A 17,671-nucleotide genomic window follows, 5' to 3' on the forward strand; every position below is an offset into this window, starting at 1 on the left:
CCTTCTTTTACTTTAGGAGTCCCAATCCTTAAAGAGCTATACTAAACTATGCTTAACCCAAAACCTTACCCTAAACCATACCTATATCTAACACTAAACCTAACACTAAATTTAACCCTTAAACCTAACCCTAACCTAAAACATCCCCTAACCTAACCATAACCATGAATGAACCTCAACTCTGAAGTATAGGGACCCTAAAAGTAAAAGAAGGCCAAATATTTAGTAATACAAACTGATGTGATTTTTGCTGGTATATAGAAACAGATGATAAATATATGTGAGGTTCAAACCAAGGTCTTTCATACGATATGAATAATTACCCTAGATTGTTATATTTAAATAAAAACAACCCAATAAATCCAGAAATATGCAACGCAAATTGTTTAATCGATCATTAGCGATATTTATGTTGTTTGCCACGTAATCGATAAGTTCTGTATACACCTTTGACAAATTAAAACAAATATTAATTATCTTTGCAAACAATTGTCGTATTGACATATTTCTAGTCTGCACTATAAGGATATGTTATAGTTCTATAGTCATTAATTTAAGAATACTGCTTATATTTTTTTTTCAATTTCAATTTAAAATGTGCAAACGTAAAGTGCAAAACTATCGTATTTTAAAAGTTTCTGCATTGATGTTACAAGCACTTCTTAATAATTTGCAACAGAAGTAATTAGTTCTGAGTCATGGCCTACATAAAATGTATAATTACTTGTAATACATATTAAATCTTTTTTATCTTCAAATATCCAAGTTGCGGAAAAAGTTAGTTTGTACTTTTAATTAGCTAGAAATAGACCAATAAAAAAGATGAAAATTCATCACATATAAAAATGTGGTTCTCGTATTAAATTTGGCATATTTGGATTGAATGTTATGCAACATGTTGATCTGTCTTATTTTATTTGTTTGGTTCAATATCTTTGTCTTAGCAACCGGCTTCAACATAAGAATAAAGAAGGAAAAGTTTGCAATTGAAGAGGATAAAGCAATTCCTTCAACTAAAGCAACAATTGGAGAAATGAAAGATATCTCTCACATATTTTGTGCAAGCTGGTGTGCAGCTTATCTAACCTGCTGCTCTGCAAGTTTTGATAAATCAACAAAGAAGTGTCTGTTATACTCTTGTTGTATATCGGAAACAGAACTATCTGCGAACAGAACTTTCATCCGAAAATTACCATATCAGTTTACAGGTTTGTTTTATAGTTAACATTCAAAACAGTTGATGGAAACATGTGTATACTTTTAATTAGAACTGAGATTTCGTAACAGTTTTTTTTTTTATTTACGTTTGACGGCAATACATCAAGGGTAATCGGAATAGTAGCATGGTATGTTGTCATTTCATTGTTTTGAGTTCTGTTGAATAATAGTTTACGAATTCGAATTTATCTTAAGGTAGGATGAACAGCGTTTACCAATGCGCTTTTTGTGTGATGCCTAAATCTTGAAAAGCATTTTACTGATCAAACAAGTATTTTTAAGGGGTTATACATGTAAAGAAATGTCTACTTACCCTTCGGGAGCACTTGTAATGGTCTCCAGTTTTTTTGGTGATTTACGTTGCTATGTTCTAAATTCATATATGGTATTGTTCTTTTTTATTACGATGTTGTAGTTATCGTAAGACCTGTAAGATTTGAACGTTCCCCTGTTATGCATCTTATATTCCGCTTCTGTTTAGGGGGGCAAGGAAAAAAACCTTAAATATGTTTATTTAGGTAATACTTGTGAGTGGACTGGAATTAGAATTATGTGTTTTTTTTAAATCACGTATATATAGATTTCTGTTCGCTCAACCAGTCTTTGCAGATCAATCCTCATCTGATACGTTCGTTATTAAAATGTTAAAGTGCATATAATTAGAGCATCACACATTCTAAAGTGTAGCATATATATATTATAGGAAGTTTTACTCTTGCCTATGAAAGTCGAAAACTTAGATAAAAACTATTACATACTTTTATGAACTTGAAATCTCTATACAAATCATTGTGTTTACCTCATACTAGTATTAAACAGTTTAAAGCAAAGTATGAACAATACATTCGACAAATATACTATTGCCGCTGAAAAATGTTAACAATTCCTTTGTTATATTTGCATGTATGTACACGATTACCTACACAAATGTTCCTTTAAAGGACCGTTGCAATAACTCTATGTGGGGTTAAGTTGTGGCATATTATATGTCCAATTTTGATCCCAATCTAATATATCCTAATTTTCATTAGGCATTGCAAATTATCCATCAATCAACCTGGTTGATCCCTGTATTGTATGACGTACGTATTACATTAATGCATAAATTGTTCTTTTCCTTAACGTATTTTCCACTGGACGAAAAGCAATCAAAAATCTAAAAATAAATATTCTACATTTCTACGAGGATTAATGTTAACCAAAATTTATGGAATACACATTTAATTGCATAGCAAAGCTAGAAAAATATTAAAAAAGCAACATTTGTTTTTGACTTCTGAGGTTAAAAATGTGAAGCTACATTTGTAAAATTTAATATCGTGAAATATTGAAAGCTTATGTATGTGCGGTCATCATAATTTACAGTCCACTATAACTGTACTATTTATTAGAAATGTTGAATAAACTAGCAATATATTCAGTTTGGTAACCATTTCTTTCTCTAATATCTAAATAAGATAAATAACCTTGTCATGTACTGTTTTGGGCTATCTGTTTGGTTTTCTTTAACTTTTTTTTTACCTTATAACTTATCAATATTTGTTTTTAAGTTTTACTATTTACTAGTACTTGATTCTTTTGTTTTTGTTTTGCGATAAGCTTACAAATTACGTATTTATCATATTCCAGATACATTTCGTGACTGTAGTGACATTCCACAGGGAAGCGCAAGTGGAACTTATACGATGTATCATAGAGGTGGATCGTTTGATGCCTACTGTGATATGAAGACTGATGGCAAATGGACGGTATATTTCAATTGACAATCTAAGCTAGAGTGTAAAATGTATTGATAAACTATTGATTTCATATTGAAATGTACAAATGACTTCCTTTACGAACAACAGCAACACTGATGTTAATATCAAGATTTTATAACAGACCAAATAATTCTTGGTTGATAAGGACTTTCGGGTTTAATAAAAAAATGACAGTTTGCAATATGCACTTGACTTCAGTCAACGACCGATCATTAGGTCATAATGTATTTTTTACAAGTAAAATTTACCTTCAATTAGAATTGTAGGATGTATTTATGAAAAAACAAGTAATAAATGGCATACAAATTTTAAAAACAAAATAGAAAATTATTATTTACAGTTTGAATATAATAGAATAGTGTGCGTCGATCAGTTGTCGAATCCAAAAAAAAATCTCGTGGTCAAGGTAACTACATAAGGGAAAATATTAACGAACTAGAGTACGGAATGTTTTCAAAAGCAGTTCATCTGGAAGTTGTTGATAAGATAAAGGAAAGTCTTTTTGGTTATTGATTTGAAGTATTGTGTGACTTACATGTAACCATAATAGCAAATAAACAATTAACATTATTAATGTTTGATCAAGTTAAAATAAAAAAAATTGTGCACAAAACGCTAGTTTGAAAAAAATCCATTAAAATAAAACAGTTAATGTTAAAATTTTGTAGTAAATGACAGATGATTGAAGAATTTCATTTTTTTCCCCAAATTATGTACTTGATTGTCATGAAAATGTACAGAAAGTGGTCTTACAAATGAATTGATTGAACTACCTCGGTGGGTGGAAACATATTGTAGGGACACTGCAACATTTGTGTTTCTACATTATTAGGTTATACAAAGAAGGTTAGATGGAACAACAGATTTCTACAGAAATTGGCAAGAATATAAACAAGGTTTTGGAAATGTCAACTGTGAATACTGGCTAGGTTTGTGAAATTTTTAACTCACATGTTTTTCTTTTTCTAACAAAAGCTACATATATGTGTAGGACTCAAACCTATGGCGGGTTCTAAATCAATGGCAGTTATCTAATCTACGGCAAATGTAACGTTACAAACGCCAAACAACTCAAAGCTATGCAGATTTTTGTTTCCTCCAAATATATGGCAGATCTGGGTTTAAGAGTAACATATAACGTCACTATTGAATAACGCCATATAACATCTTCGCCACCGCTAACGATGGCGGAACCTATAGATATAAACACCAATCAAGATGAAGCTATTTCACTGACAAATATTTGCGGGTGGTATAAAAGAAGATATGATCTACTATTCCAAAAAGGGACAAAATGTGCTGTACTGGTCGATGCCATAAAGCCACCGTTATTTTCAGTACCGCATATTTAAGAGAAAAAAAATTTAGTAGTAGTTAACTGTCTATTGCTGGTACAGTTTGTAAACTGAAAGATACAATTATCGAATACAAATTTAATTTTAATCGTCAACAAATAAAATAGATGTAATTACGATATCGCTGAAATACATATTTATTGAAATTCAAAATGTTACTTTATTATTTATTTTTATATAAAAAACAGCCTTTTTGTTGGTTAATAAGTTGGTTTAATGAATGGGTTAAACAGGTACTATGCCCAGATTATTTTTTTTGGATTTTTTTACAGACCACGTCATTTGATCTTGAAGTCTGTATTAAGGTATATGATTTTTTTTGTTGACCGTTATGTAATGTTTAATTCATTAACGATTATAGACATGCTCGCCGTTGTCGTAATTTTCCACTTGTTTAAGACAAGTAATTGGTCGAAAATGTGCTGCATCGTTTTCAATTTGCGCAAAATTTGCCATAGATTTGAAAAACAACGTTAATCCGCCATAGCCTAGGAAATTACAAAACTTGCCATAGTTTAGGTTGTAAAACATCTACCATATATTTCATTGGATTAGGAATTGCATGACGTCAAAGGACAAGGTATGATAAGGGCTATTTTTGGCCCCCTCTCCAAATAAGTTTATATTGATATCAATGATGGTCTTAGTGTAGACACTTGAAAAAATAATGATTTTATTGTGTTCCTGTGAAAGGAAGGTTGCCTAGCAACGGTTTTTATTAAGAATGAAAATTATCACATAATAATTGCTTTATCAGTAAAAATTTAAATATTTGCAAATAATATTGTTTGTCCAAGAAGAACTTGAAGTCACAAATGAAAATACCCTTTGAATTTGTTTATTATATGTTTAAAACAACCTTGGCAACAGAAATGTTGCCTAGCAACGGTTAAAAAATTGGTACTTGCCACTCTTAAGTATGAATTAAGCAGTTGTTTGAAGATTTTTCTTTCCATTTGGAGTTTCATTCCAATATTTTTTCATATACATCTTTTTTTATTCTTTACAAATTTCGTATTGAGCATAGCAACACACAAGTGTTGCTTAGCAACAGCAAAACATGTTTGAATTAAAGCCAACTACAAATCAATTAGTCATTATATTGAACAAATTAAATTGAATGCAATGCAGATTGTCTGTTTGTGAACATGTTTAGTTAGAAATGAACACTTAGTTCAATTGTAGGTCACTACACGCTGATCAACAACTAAGATACATAACAAGTGCATATCAACCATGCAATAATAGGTTCTTTATATTTTTTGAAGTATGAACTTAGTTATTTTTTAGGAATATACTTCCTAATACGGTGTTACACTATAATATAAACATCTAGATTATCATTATTTTTTGGACGAATTCTATATCGAGTATAGAATCCCACATCTTGCTTAGCAACAGCAAACATTTTTTTTTTAAATTGTAGACCACTACAACACCTTTGTTTGACTTTCAATGTGAAAGTTTTTTCATGAAAACAAGAATATATAGGATTTAATAATTTGAGATGAGTTTGAACAGCTTTCAAAGATACTTAACAGTTAATGGAATCAAAGAGACGTGACTTGTACCACATACAGACATAATCACATTGTGTGGAATAAAATGTCTAATCCAGGCAATTACGAATTAATATGATGTAGGGGTTGGAATAGGAATGTGTCCTCTGCATGGGTACAAAACCTATAGTGAATTAGAAACGACTTATCAAGGCAAAAAGGGGGGGTTAAATCATTTTTGAAGTTATTAACGAGGCATTAATTAACCTAAGAAATTAATCCTATTGTGCAGTAAAAAAAATGGCATAGCCTGTAAGAATATATATATATATGGTTTAAGGGTTGGACAATCATTTAACCATGAAAGTTAAAGGTCAATTAATTGTACCTTGAGATCAACGGTAAATGTCATAATGATATTAGACTGTTATGATATCTGAGTCATGGCTATACACTGTGTGCCAAATATCATAAGTCAATGTATAAAAACTAAATAAGTGTAGACCCGGACAAGTGTGTATGAGAATAAAATTCCAAAAAAGAAGAAGAATAGTTATGTTTAACATAATGTATCCATTCATTTCATCTTGGAAGCCAGGGAAAATTGACAAAGACAAGTGAAAACTGAGAACAGAATAAACTGATGTTTCTTTCACGATGAAATGGACTATGGTTTGAATGGTTTTACAGTAGTAATTTTGGGGCCCTTTATAGCTTGTTGTTCGGTGTGAACCAAGGCCCCGTGTTAAAGGCCGTACATTGACCTATTATGGTTTACTTTTATAAATTGTTATTTGGATGGAGAGTTGTATCATTGGCACTCACACCACATCTTCCTATATCTATGGAACATTTTTGTTATCTGTAATTATGATGTGGATACTGGCAATGACGAAAAATGTTTTCACTTTCCTGTCAATGTCAAATGATTTGTGAAATATCATGTAAAATGCATGTATGTGATTAAGTTGCATTTTGTATTGTTTCGTTTTGTTTTTGTGTTTTTGTAATTTGTTTATCAAAATGAACTACAGTTATAATTGGACATGCAAGTTACTAATAAAAGTATATAAGTTCGGGTTAGGGTGAAGGTTGTCGCCTGTTTAAACGTTTTCACATGCTGTGTTTGTTTGCAACAAGTAAGGAACCTGTTCGGTGGTTGTTGTGGTTCATACGTGTTCCTCGTTTCTAGTTTTTTTTTTTATATAAAGATTAAACCGTTGGTTTTCCTGTTTGAATTGCTACATTAGTCACTTGTGTGTCCTTGATAGCTTGCTGGTCGGTGTAAGCCAAATCTCTGTGTTAAAGGTCGTACTTTGACCTATAATTGTTTACTTTTTACGTGTTGTGTCCTGGAAGGAGAGTAGTATCATTGGCACTCATACCACATCTTCTTATTTCTATATATGTTGCAAAAGTTATTTCTTTTGGGTGGATGTGTATGTTTAAGCGTGGATTCATATAAGATGGATTCTTACAGTATGTACCCTTTTATTAATTCATTGTACAATTAAATAAATATAATAAATGAATTAAAACGCCTGATATCGTGGGTTCTGACACCGGCCTGGTCAAACCTAAGACTCAAAAATTGGTATTTGCTGATTTCCGTTAATCAATTGGCATTAAGGGGTAAGAACAAAGACAAGTTGGAACGGAGTGTAAAGTTAGGGTAATATGTCTTCCTGTGGACTGTAACCTTTTTAGCTATAGCACAATAAAAATTAATGAAACAAACAACCCATGCAGCAACACGATGTCCAAAAGTTAGCACTTTGTGTAAACATGAATTATTATTAAAATAGTCAATTATATGAATTAACTGTTTACAAAACTTTATATTGTTTGCAAAAACTACGGATAATATATTCAGGAATAAATAACCTTTATTAGCTGTATATCGCAAAAAAAAAAATCGGAATATTGAGCCTTTTATGGTCTTTTGACATTTTTTTATTCGACCGTCACTGATGAGTCTTTTGTATGCGAAACACACGTCATACAATCAAGATGTCTTTAATTATGATGCGTTTTATTCCTTTCATATTCAATACTTATTTTTATTCTTTTTAATATGTTTAAATTCATTCTACATGTAGTGCTGTTATTTAAGAAGACATATGATTGATTGAATGTTGTTTCCTGACCGTCCAGTGACAAATACTTTATGCATGCAAATTTTAATGAAAAGATATGTAGAGAATGATTTGCAAACAAGAAATACGTAGTAGCACGCGTTGTCGTCAAGATAGAACAACGGGAAGGCGGGTGACAATTACAAATAATAAGTCCAATAAATTCAACACAATGACCAAAACATAACTCAAGATACATAATTTAGATCATAAAAGTGTTGGATAGTTTTGTTTAATCTTGATTATTGTTATACTTACACAATTAACTAATTAAAATTGTCACATGGTGTCTTCTTATGTCATATAAATTAAAATGTATGTTATTATTCATAGTTCTGTAGTTTATTTCGTCATCGCCATCTGTATTTATATTAAATGATTGTCTAAAATGTTAACTTGGCATGCCATACTTGGTAGAAATGCGGACGTGAAAGAAAGCACTTTTCACAAAAGTGTCATCGGAGATTAAAACATTCCAGGGCGACGATTTCGTCAACTATGAAACAAAATAAGTATATGCACTGTTTGAGTATGAACCAGTTATTATATTCATTCACAATTACGTTCCCAGAATTTCTCTGAAGTTTGTCACAGTTTCGTCTAATTTGGGTCAAATTTCGACGGTCTGCTAAAATGTCACTTTAAATTCAAGAATAATGAATTATACAGGAATATCCTGTTTTCCTGTCTCAAATATGTTTATTTTTCGTCCTGAAGAAACTAGCCATAATTATATAGCGTACCATGAATACATTTCCGTCGGATCCAGTAAATACCGGAAATCATCTCCGGTTCGCAATTCGGTTAAAAATTTCGATGATTCAATGAAAACTACCGACGATTTTTGTCACTTCTTTGAATTTTTAACTATGAGCGTACTTACGACCCACTAAAATATTTGAACTGCATCAACATTTATGTTCAAGGAATGTCTGGTATAAATATGATCGTGGGTCGTAGGTACGCTCATAGTTTAAAATGCAGAAAAAGGTTTAGAAACTGCAATTTTTCTGGCCTTTTCGCGAATCTTGAGGTCTTTACAGCAACAGAGCATGAATAATATCAGCGGAAGTTGAAAAATCTATTGATGTTTACAAAAATATAGGTTTTAAACTTTAAAAATAATGTATTATAATTAATGGCAGGTCACTTTTAATTTGAACGAAATTAGGGGGCCGTTCTCTGATGCTTATCGTACGTTGTCCTTTACCATAGATAAAAAATCTGCAATAGATTTTGAACCAACCGTAGATTTGAGTCCTACATAACCATGGCATTAAATTCAGGTTCAACTGTTTTCCATTGTCGGTTATCCAACGTGGTATGTGTGTATATCAAATGGTGATATTCAAACAGTATATTTTTCCTCTACCTCATTGGTTCTTATTTTAAGGAATTACTAGAACACACCCGCGAAATCGCGGGCATTCAAAGCGTAGTTTAAAGTATGTAAAGTGTTGTTGGAAGAATTTCGTAAAATATTTAATGACTGGAGAATTTCAGCAAAAGTATCATAGGTTATTGGGGACAGGAAAATGTTTTTTTTTTTTTTTTTTAATCCCTCCTCCTTTATTTCCAATATTCCCATTTTTTGGTTTTCTATCAATTTCAATATGAACATACATTTAGTATGTTATGAACATTCAAGTAAGGAGCCTGTAATTCAGTGGTTGTTGTTTGTTTATGTGTTACATATTTGTTTTTCGTTCATTTTTTTGTACATAAATAAGGCCGCTAGTTTTCTGGTTTGAATTGTTTTACATTGTCAGTTCGGGGCCTTTTAAAGCTGAGTATGGGCTTTGCTCGTTGTTGAAAGTCGTACGGTAACCTATAATTGTTAATACTGTGTCATATTGGTCTCTTGTAGAGAGTTGTCTCAACATGGCAATCATACCACATCTTCTTTTTTTGTAATCAATGATTTTTGTAAAAGATTTAATGACTGGAGAATTTCAGAAAAGGTATCAAAAGTTCACATGAATATTTTTAGCGCTTATCTGTATATTATGAACATTCATTACTATATAAAAAAATGATAGCAGATAGAATTCTGAAAATACACTTTATTCTTTGTATATGTACGTTCAAAGTATACAGAAAAACGCAAACCGGAAGTCTAATCTGACTTAAAATTACACCCGCGAAATCGCGGGCATTCAGAGCGGAGTTAAAAGTATGTAAAGTGTTGTTAGAAGTTTTATACCTCCTCCTTCATTTCCAAAATTCCCAATTTTTGGTTTTCTATCAATTTCAATATGAACATACATTTAGTATGTTATGAACATTTAAGTAAGGAGACTGTAGTTCAGTGGTTGTCGTTTGTTTGTGTGTTACATATTTGTTTTTCGTTCCTTTTTTTGTACATAAATAAGGCCGCTAGTTTTCTCGTTTGAATTTTTTTACATCGTCATTTCGGGGCCTTTTAAAGCTGAGTATGCGGTATGGGCTTTGCTCGTTTTTGAAGACCGTACGGTGACCTATAGTCGTAAATTTCTGTGTCATTTTGGTCTCTTGTGGAGAGTTGTCTCAACATCGCAATCATACCACATCTTTTTTTTTTGTTATCAATGAATTTTGTAAAATATTTAATGAATGGAGAATTTCAGAAAAGGTATCAAAAGTTCACATGAATAATTTTAGCGCTTATCTGTATATTACTATATAAATAAAGTGTATTTACTTTCAATTCTTAGTTTAGTAATCGATCCATGGTGGTCAATTGACATAGTATACAGACCCTCTCCATTTAATAAACTCTGAACAGAATTAAAATACACTTTATTCGTACTATTTGTTTGTTCAAAGTATACAGAAAAACGCAAACCGGAAGTATAATCTGACTTAAAATTTCGTCCAATGACGGGACAATATCCGGATGCCTTTTTTCTCGTTTTTCTCCCAAAATAACTCAATCTGAATAATCATATGAATGGATGACAAATGCGACTATGCACTGTACATATAGGACACAGAGTCGTGTTGATTAATTTATTGTGGAAAGAAGAGAAGCGACACCAAAAATGAGGTCTTCTCGTTTAATAGTATAGATTCCCTAGAAATGTCATTTAAAAATGATCTAAAAAGATAAGTGTATGTGTATCTTTATATTCCTTTGGAAGTTCTCAACATTTTTTTACGCGAACATATAGCATGTATAGAGAAATTTGAGTTACAAAATAAGACAGGAAATATGAATATTTTTAGGTAACGATAATTTGCATAATATCCTTTCAACAAAAGACTACACGCTCAGAATTGACCTCCAGGATTGGAACAATGAGACACGATACGCTGAGTATGACACATTCTTTATTGGAAATGAAACAACCAACTATAAACTAACTATAGGCGATTATAATGGAACTGTCGGTATGTCACATTAATGTTAAGAATACACAAATCATTACACTACGAACGAACATTTAATTTAATTTTGCATTCTTCATCATACACAAAAAATTTTAAAAGAAAGAAAACTAGCTTTTACTGATTTGTACAATTTAGTCCATACAAATCACACTCTAAGTCAAGATTGAAGAATCCATGAAAAATCATCAAGTCATAAATATAGGCTTTTTAAATCTAAGATTGAACTCCTTGTATATACATACTGAGTGCGAATTTATATGGCGAGTGATGCATACATAGTAGGAGATTCTTACTATGTAGACGCACCCGGTATCGCACCTTCTTTAAGTTCATGCGATTCCATCATGTGTGTTATGTTTGTTAAAAAATATTCTGGAACACAAATAATAAAAAGAAATTCTATGGAACAAGAAAATCGTCTTGTTTGATTTGTTATGTTTCACATGAACTAAAAATAGCAATATATTGTGAGCTTGCAGATTCCTAAAAAAAAATCATTTCCACCAGAGATCAGTTCATCAAATTTATATTTCGTCGACACATATATCAGTGTACTTCATTTAATTGTTAGATTAACATACATTCATAAAAATATCCGTATTGGTTTTTTTCATGATAAGCCAGGGGTGAATTATTGTTTGCGTCATTTTACTCCTTGTATACTCAGCTGTAATTTACCGACGATCAAAATGTTCCACGCGATAATTTTTATTATTTTTAGCTTCCTGTTTTCCCCCTTTTTTTTAAAAAGTGTTATTGAATCCTTTGGGAGTAAATTCAAGCATAAGCTGATAACGACCAACATGAATTAACAATGAATGTCTCTTCGTCAAATCTGTCGTATACACACGTAGCGTACCCACCCTAATCGCATCGATTTACTCTCATACATGTCATAGTTTACAGTTCAATGAGAAGAATGAAGCTTTATTGGCAAACTAAATATATATGCGTATAATGGTTTTCAGATTTGAACATTTATCGAACTATGTGTTATGTGATAGTATTAAAGATTACTATTTATCTCAAATTCAGATATTTAGGCTGCAACCATTTGATTTTCTGGGGGGGCTATGGTTTTTTTTGGAAAAAAAAGTTTGTTTCCAGGTTTTGGTGAAAAAAATAATTTGTTTTGGACCCTGAGAAAAAAAAATTGTTTGTTTCACCCTCAGCTGCCACTATATGTAATGCTAAAATTGAAAGAAAAAAATTGTTTTCGGTTTGTCGCTAAAAAAATAGATTGTTCTTCGCCGAAGGCGAAAAAAAAAGTTTGCACAGAAAAAAAAACCATAGCCTCCCCCAGAAAATCAAATGGTTGCTGCCTTACCCCACTATCAGCAACATTTATAAAGCCTCTGTTCAGTGTGAATGGGATAATCATCGGTTTGTTTACAATTGTCGGTATCAGTTTATATACTACATGTTCTACTAATTCAAATAATTTCAGGAGACAGCATACTTTCCCCTTCTCGAGAAAGCTGCAAATTAAATGGTATGGCTTTCTCTACTTTCGATAATGACAACGACAATGACGTACTTAATTGCGCTCTAGACTCAGAACACGCTGGATGGTGGTTCAATAGATGTACACATACAAATCTTAACGGCATTTACTACAATGGCGGCGTGGTGAACGGGGATGGAATGTATTGGAAAGCGTGGAATGGCTCTGATTATTCACTTAAAACAGTTACTATGAAAATCAGACCAAAATTATGAAGCATACTTTTTAACAACCAGACACACTACTGATGTGAAAATGGTTTAGGAATCGAACTTTTCAATTATTGAATACTTTTTTACTGACATGAATTTTTGTTCTTTTATTTTGGGTAAACTTTGGCCACTTTCCCTTATTATAATGTAAGATGCATATGTATCCGGGAAATTTAATTGTATCAGAGCATTTTTCATGGATTTACCATTGTTTTCTGTTTGAATGTACGAATTATTTGAAAGAAAAACGGTCTTGAGTTGAATATATTTTTCGTCAATAATAAAATCATTTGAACACGCATTTCACCAGTTCTTATTATTTTTCCACTTTGTAAACGCATACAACATTGTCCAAAAACACTATGACCTTCAGAAATAACATTAAGAAGCGAAATGGGGACAAGTAGACAACGACCTTACAAAAGAGCAGAAAACAGCCCAAGGCAACCTACAAATATGGATCTTCAACAAAACAAGAAAATCAAGCAGCCATAGGCAGGCTTCGTGTTTTTACATATTAATATTGAAAAATGTCTTCAAATTTATACAAAATGTGTGTAATTCTTATCAGGGTACACATGAAAGGTTATTGATACAGCATTGACTGAGCATGAGTATTGATTGCATAGTTATGTATGCAAAGCAGTAGCCGTTTTCCATTTTGGTACACTTGGTTTCGATCTTTTGAATTTTTAAAATGCAATTGCTTCAATTTCTATTTTACCTTGAATTATTGAATAATGGCTTTTTGAAAAAATACTGTTGTCTTAATTTAATATCAATACTTCGGAACATTTATTTGAATAAGAACAATTTACTCTTGTTTTCGAATCCTAGTATTGGAGGTTTGTTTTACCGGTTTGGTCGTATTTATTTTCTTATGATGCATTTTTATAATTAATGTATTTACCCTAAAGAGGCTGTTGCAATACTGTCCTAGGTTAGGGAAATTTGAGGGCCCACAAACCTGTTTAACGTCGCCAAATTCTGTATGTGGCAGGAGCCCGTATTTCAGTATTTCATTTATTTATGCCTGACATATTTGTAATCGTTAATTGTTTTGTTATAAACTATGCAGTGTGTCTTCTTTATTGACTTGATTAAGTTGCTTCATATATTTCATGTCGCCTTCTTTAGGCGACTATACGGTATTGGGTTTTTTCATTGTTGATAGCCGTACGTTTGCTTATCATTGATAAAATACATCCACTTTATTACAACTTTTGTGGTTAGCTGGCTCATTTGCAAGTATACCACATTTTCTTATCTTTTATCATGGTACTTTTATTAATCGAAACAATGCGAAAGCTACTGAAAATGTAAATTTTACTTTCACTCAGCAAAAAAATGAAAAACAAAGCAAACCATTATCATATGCAATAAATTTAAACATACTGACTATGCGGTATGGGCTTTGCTCATTGTTGAAGGCCGTATGGTGACCTATAGCTGTTAATGTCTGTGTCATTTTGGTCTTTTGTGGATAGTTGTCTCATTGGCAATCATACCACATCGTCTTTTTTATATACTCTTTGTTTTGACCATACTGGTAAAAAATAAGACGTCATGTAGGTTATTCGTTCAATTAATTAAATGAAATGTGAAAACACATACTGTAAAAATCTCTTAATATTTTATGATTAAATTAGACATTAACATTAATTTTCCAAACAAAATTTAATATTATCATGTAACATGATAACGAATAAATATGTTATAAAATGTTATTTTGATGTTAGTATTTCTAAGCCGTCGTTCGAGAAGAAATCAAAATTACAAACATAAGTTTCGATTTATTTAAAATCATAGTGTCCCGCTCATGACAGTGTATTGGTTGTCATCATTTCATATAACTTCTAATAAATACCGCCTTCCATGAACTACTGATACATATGTAATAAGTGATCTGTTTTTTTTTTTTAAATGTGCATGAACATAAAGCTATCTGTGTTTAATACTAGATTAAAGAATATCAAAGATTTAGATATTTCTTAGAAATCTCCATTATATTGATCATGTAGTTCCCTCTGTTAACAGAATCATTTTTACAGTCTTTACAAGCATATTAATGTCTTACAGAATATGCTTACCCTTCCGATACACCTGAGATAACTTCCGATATTCGGTTATGTTCGTGGTGCTCAGTCTTGAGTTTTCTATAAAATAATGGTTTGTGTAGTTATTTTTTGGTCTTTTTGTCGTTTTAATGTCCCATTTAGGTGCTTTATGTGTTCTGGTCTGTGTGTCCGTCCGTCCGTTTGTCCCGCTTCAGGTTAAAGTTTTTGGTCGAGGTAGTTTTTGATGAAGCTGAAGTCCAATCAACTTGAAACATAGTACACATATTCCCTATGATTTATGGATGGGGCATCCGTGTTCTGGGGACACATTCTTGTTTGCCATGGAGTTGTCCGTTTATTTTCGACTTATGGGTTCGGTATCTATTGCCCCTCTTATAAATGTAAACATTTGATATTAATATAGACTAAAATTTTAACCCGAAAGCGCACTAATATTTTCAAGCTACATGCCTGACAAATTCGTCCCTCAATAAAAACAAAATGATTTGGTACGATGTTGGATTGGATTTGTACAAATAATGAGGAACAGTTCATAACACACAAACATTGCTTGACGATGTTCAATAAAAGTGTAACAGTTGTCTTATGTTGTAATTTGGTGATTTTGATTAACGATGCGAAGATACAAAAAAAAAAAAAAAAAAAACTCCAAAAAACAATTGTTAGCCCTATTTGGAAAAAGTAATAGTTGATAGAAATAGACTGAATTGAAAGTAAAATGCCTTAATTAACTAAACTGTTGATAAACACTTAAATACCTGCTGTATCCCTCATTCTCTGTTCAAGGAAAACGTATCTGAGCATATAAACTTTCAACAAGTTGATCGCCCATATCTTAACACTTAATTAGTATTTCCTAATTTGTTTTTATCTATTTATCCAACTGCAACGACAGTTTTGACAAATTGTTTGTATATATTGCATGTCTCTTGCAAATTTATCATGACAAGTAATAAATAATTAACCGTGAGGTGTATATTGACACATTACTGAAACAACAGAGTTGTATGTACATGATATTGAACATCAGTCGTTCTATCACAATTTTACGATAACAAATACTATATTGTAAATGTACAAACTCTTCTTCTGTGGTACACCAACACAAAAGCAAGGAAACAAAAATAACAAAAACAACACCAGAAAACAATTTATTTGTAATTCAGCTAGATCATAGTATTGAAGATTTTTTATTTCAACAAATTGACATACAAAAGGCTGCAATAATTTTTCATTCAGTTCCAATGGATATTGGTTATGGATGATGACACTTTGTAATATAACGTCATACATATATTGTGGTCCGTGTAACACTTATCAATTCAAAGTTTTAAAATGTTTTGAAATTTTAGATTTTTGGAAATTTGATCAAAGTTTTAAAATATCAAAATTTCAAATTGTGTAAAAGTTTTGAAATTTTGAAATTTTAAACAAATTATTAAAATATTAACATTCTAAATATTGTTTATAAATTTGATAGTTTAGGAATTTGATCAAACTTTTAAAATACTAAACCTAACGTTCAATTTTGATTATTTCACTTTTTGAAAGTTTGATTTTTTAAATTTTTGATTAAAATACCAAAAATAGAAAAGGGGCGAAAAGAGGGGTACCTGTAAACACTGATGTAAACACGGCTCTGATCACAATCATTCTTAGTTATATAGTTATGTTTAGCACGAAATATATCAAATCATTTTTAATTACAAAATAAATAATGAAAAGAAGAAGTCGGGTTTTTTTTATAAAACACATCACATGGGATAACAGTATTCTGAAATTTTAAGGTTGTGCATCTATCAAAACAAAAATAGTTTAACCTATTTAAACCGGAATCAAAAAAGTTGATTAAAATCTCTTATATAAGGTTAGCGTTTGAGATAGATAATTCAGAGCCATTTGATGTTCCCAGTGCCCAACATTTAGAAGTGACAGTGAAAACTGACCAACTCCCAGTAAACCAAATAGTATTATTCGCCTTTTTGACGTTCCTGATGAAGGTAGATCCAGAAAAAGCGTTTCGGTCTCATGCAACTTTAAACGTTTTGTTTTCTTTTTATCGATTGCATGACGATAATATATTGCCTTTTATGGTTTATTCAGTTTCAAGAAATGAAACGGAAGGAATACTTAATGTATAGCGTCGCAATGAACGTTGTGCTAGGCGTGCTTCAGCTGGCCCCTAGACAAAAAAGTGTACTGGTTCAGTGATTATAGACGTCATACTAAACTCCGAAATACCTGAATTGGGACAGGTGCACAAATGCGGCGGGGTTTAACATGTTTCGTGAGCACTACTATATATAAAGCTATCAGTTACTGTCATACGCCAGCTCCAATCCTCAATTAAACTAAACTAATTGAAAAGTTATGTCTTCATTATGCACACTCTCTCCCTGTTGTATATATTGCTAATTTGTTCCGGAACATCCATGAAATATTTGTAACTGGCAACAAAAAAATCGATAATTCAAAATAGGTTGTTTACGTACAAATTACGGAGAAACATAGGATTCAACTCCCTCGGACAAAGTAGCCCTT

The 17,671-nt window shown here is 31.6% G+C and overlaps 1 long non-coding RNA gene across 1 annotated transcript; it reads left to right on the forward strand.

Moving 5' to 3' along the window:
* Positions 1–1,004: 1,004 nt before the first annotated feature.
* LOC143078191 (uncharacterized) lies at positions 1,005–13,342 on the forward strand. The gene is made up of 5 exons (XR_012979099.1): positions 1,005–1,208; positions 2,848–2,966; positions 3,811–3,907; positions 11,172–11,336; positions 12,784–13,342. It is a non-coding gene; the product is annotated as an uncharacterized LOC143078191 (long non-coding RNA).
* The last annotated feature ends 4,329 nt before the right edge of the window (positions 13,343–17,671 follow it).

Source organism: Mytilus galloprovincialis, chromosome 6, assembly GCF_965363235.1.
Source record: "Mytilus galloprovincialis chromosome 6, xbMytGall1.hap1.1, whole genome shotgun sequence".
Classification (NCBI taxonomy): Eukaryota; Metazoa; Mollusca; class Bivalvia; order Mytilida; family Mytilidae; genus Mytilus; species Mytilus galloprovincialis.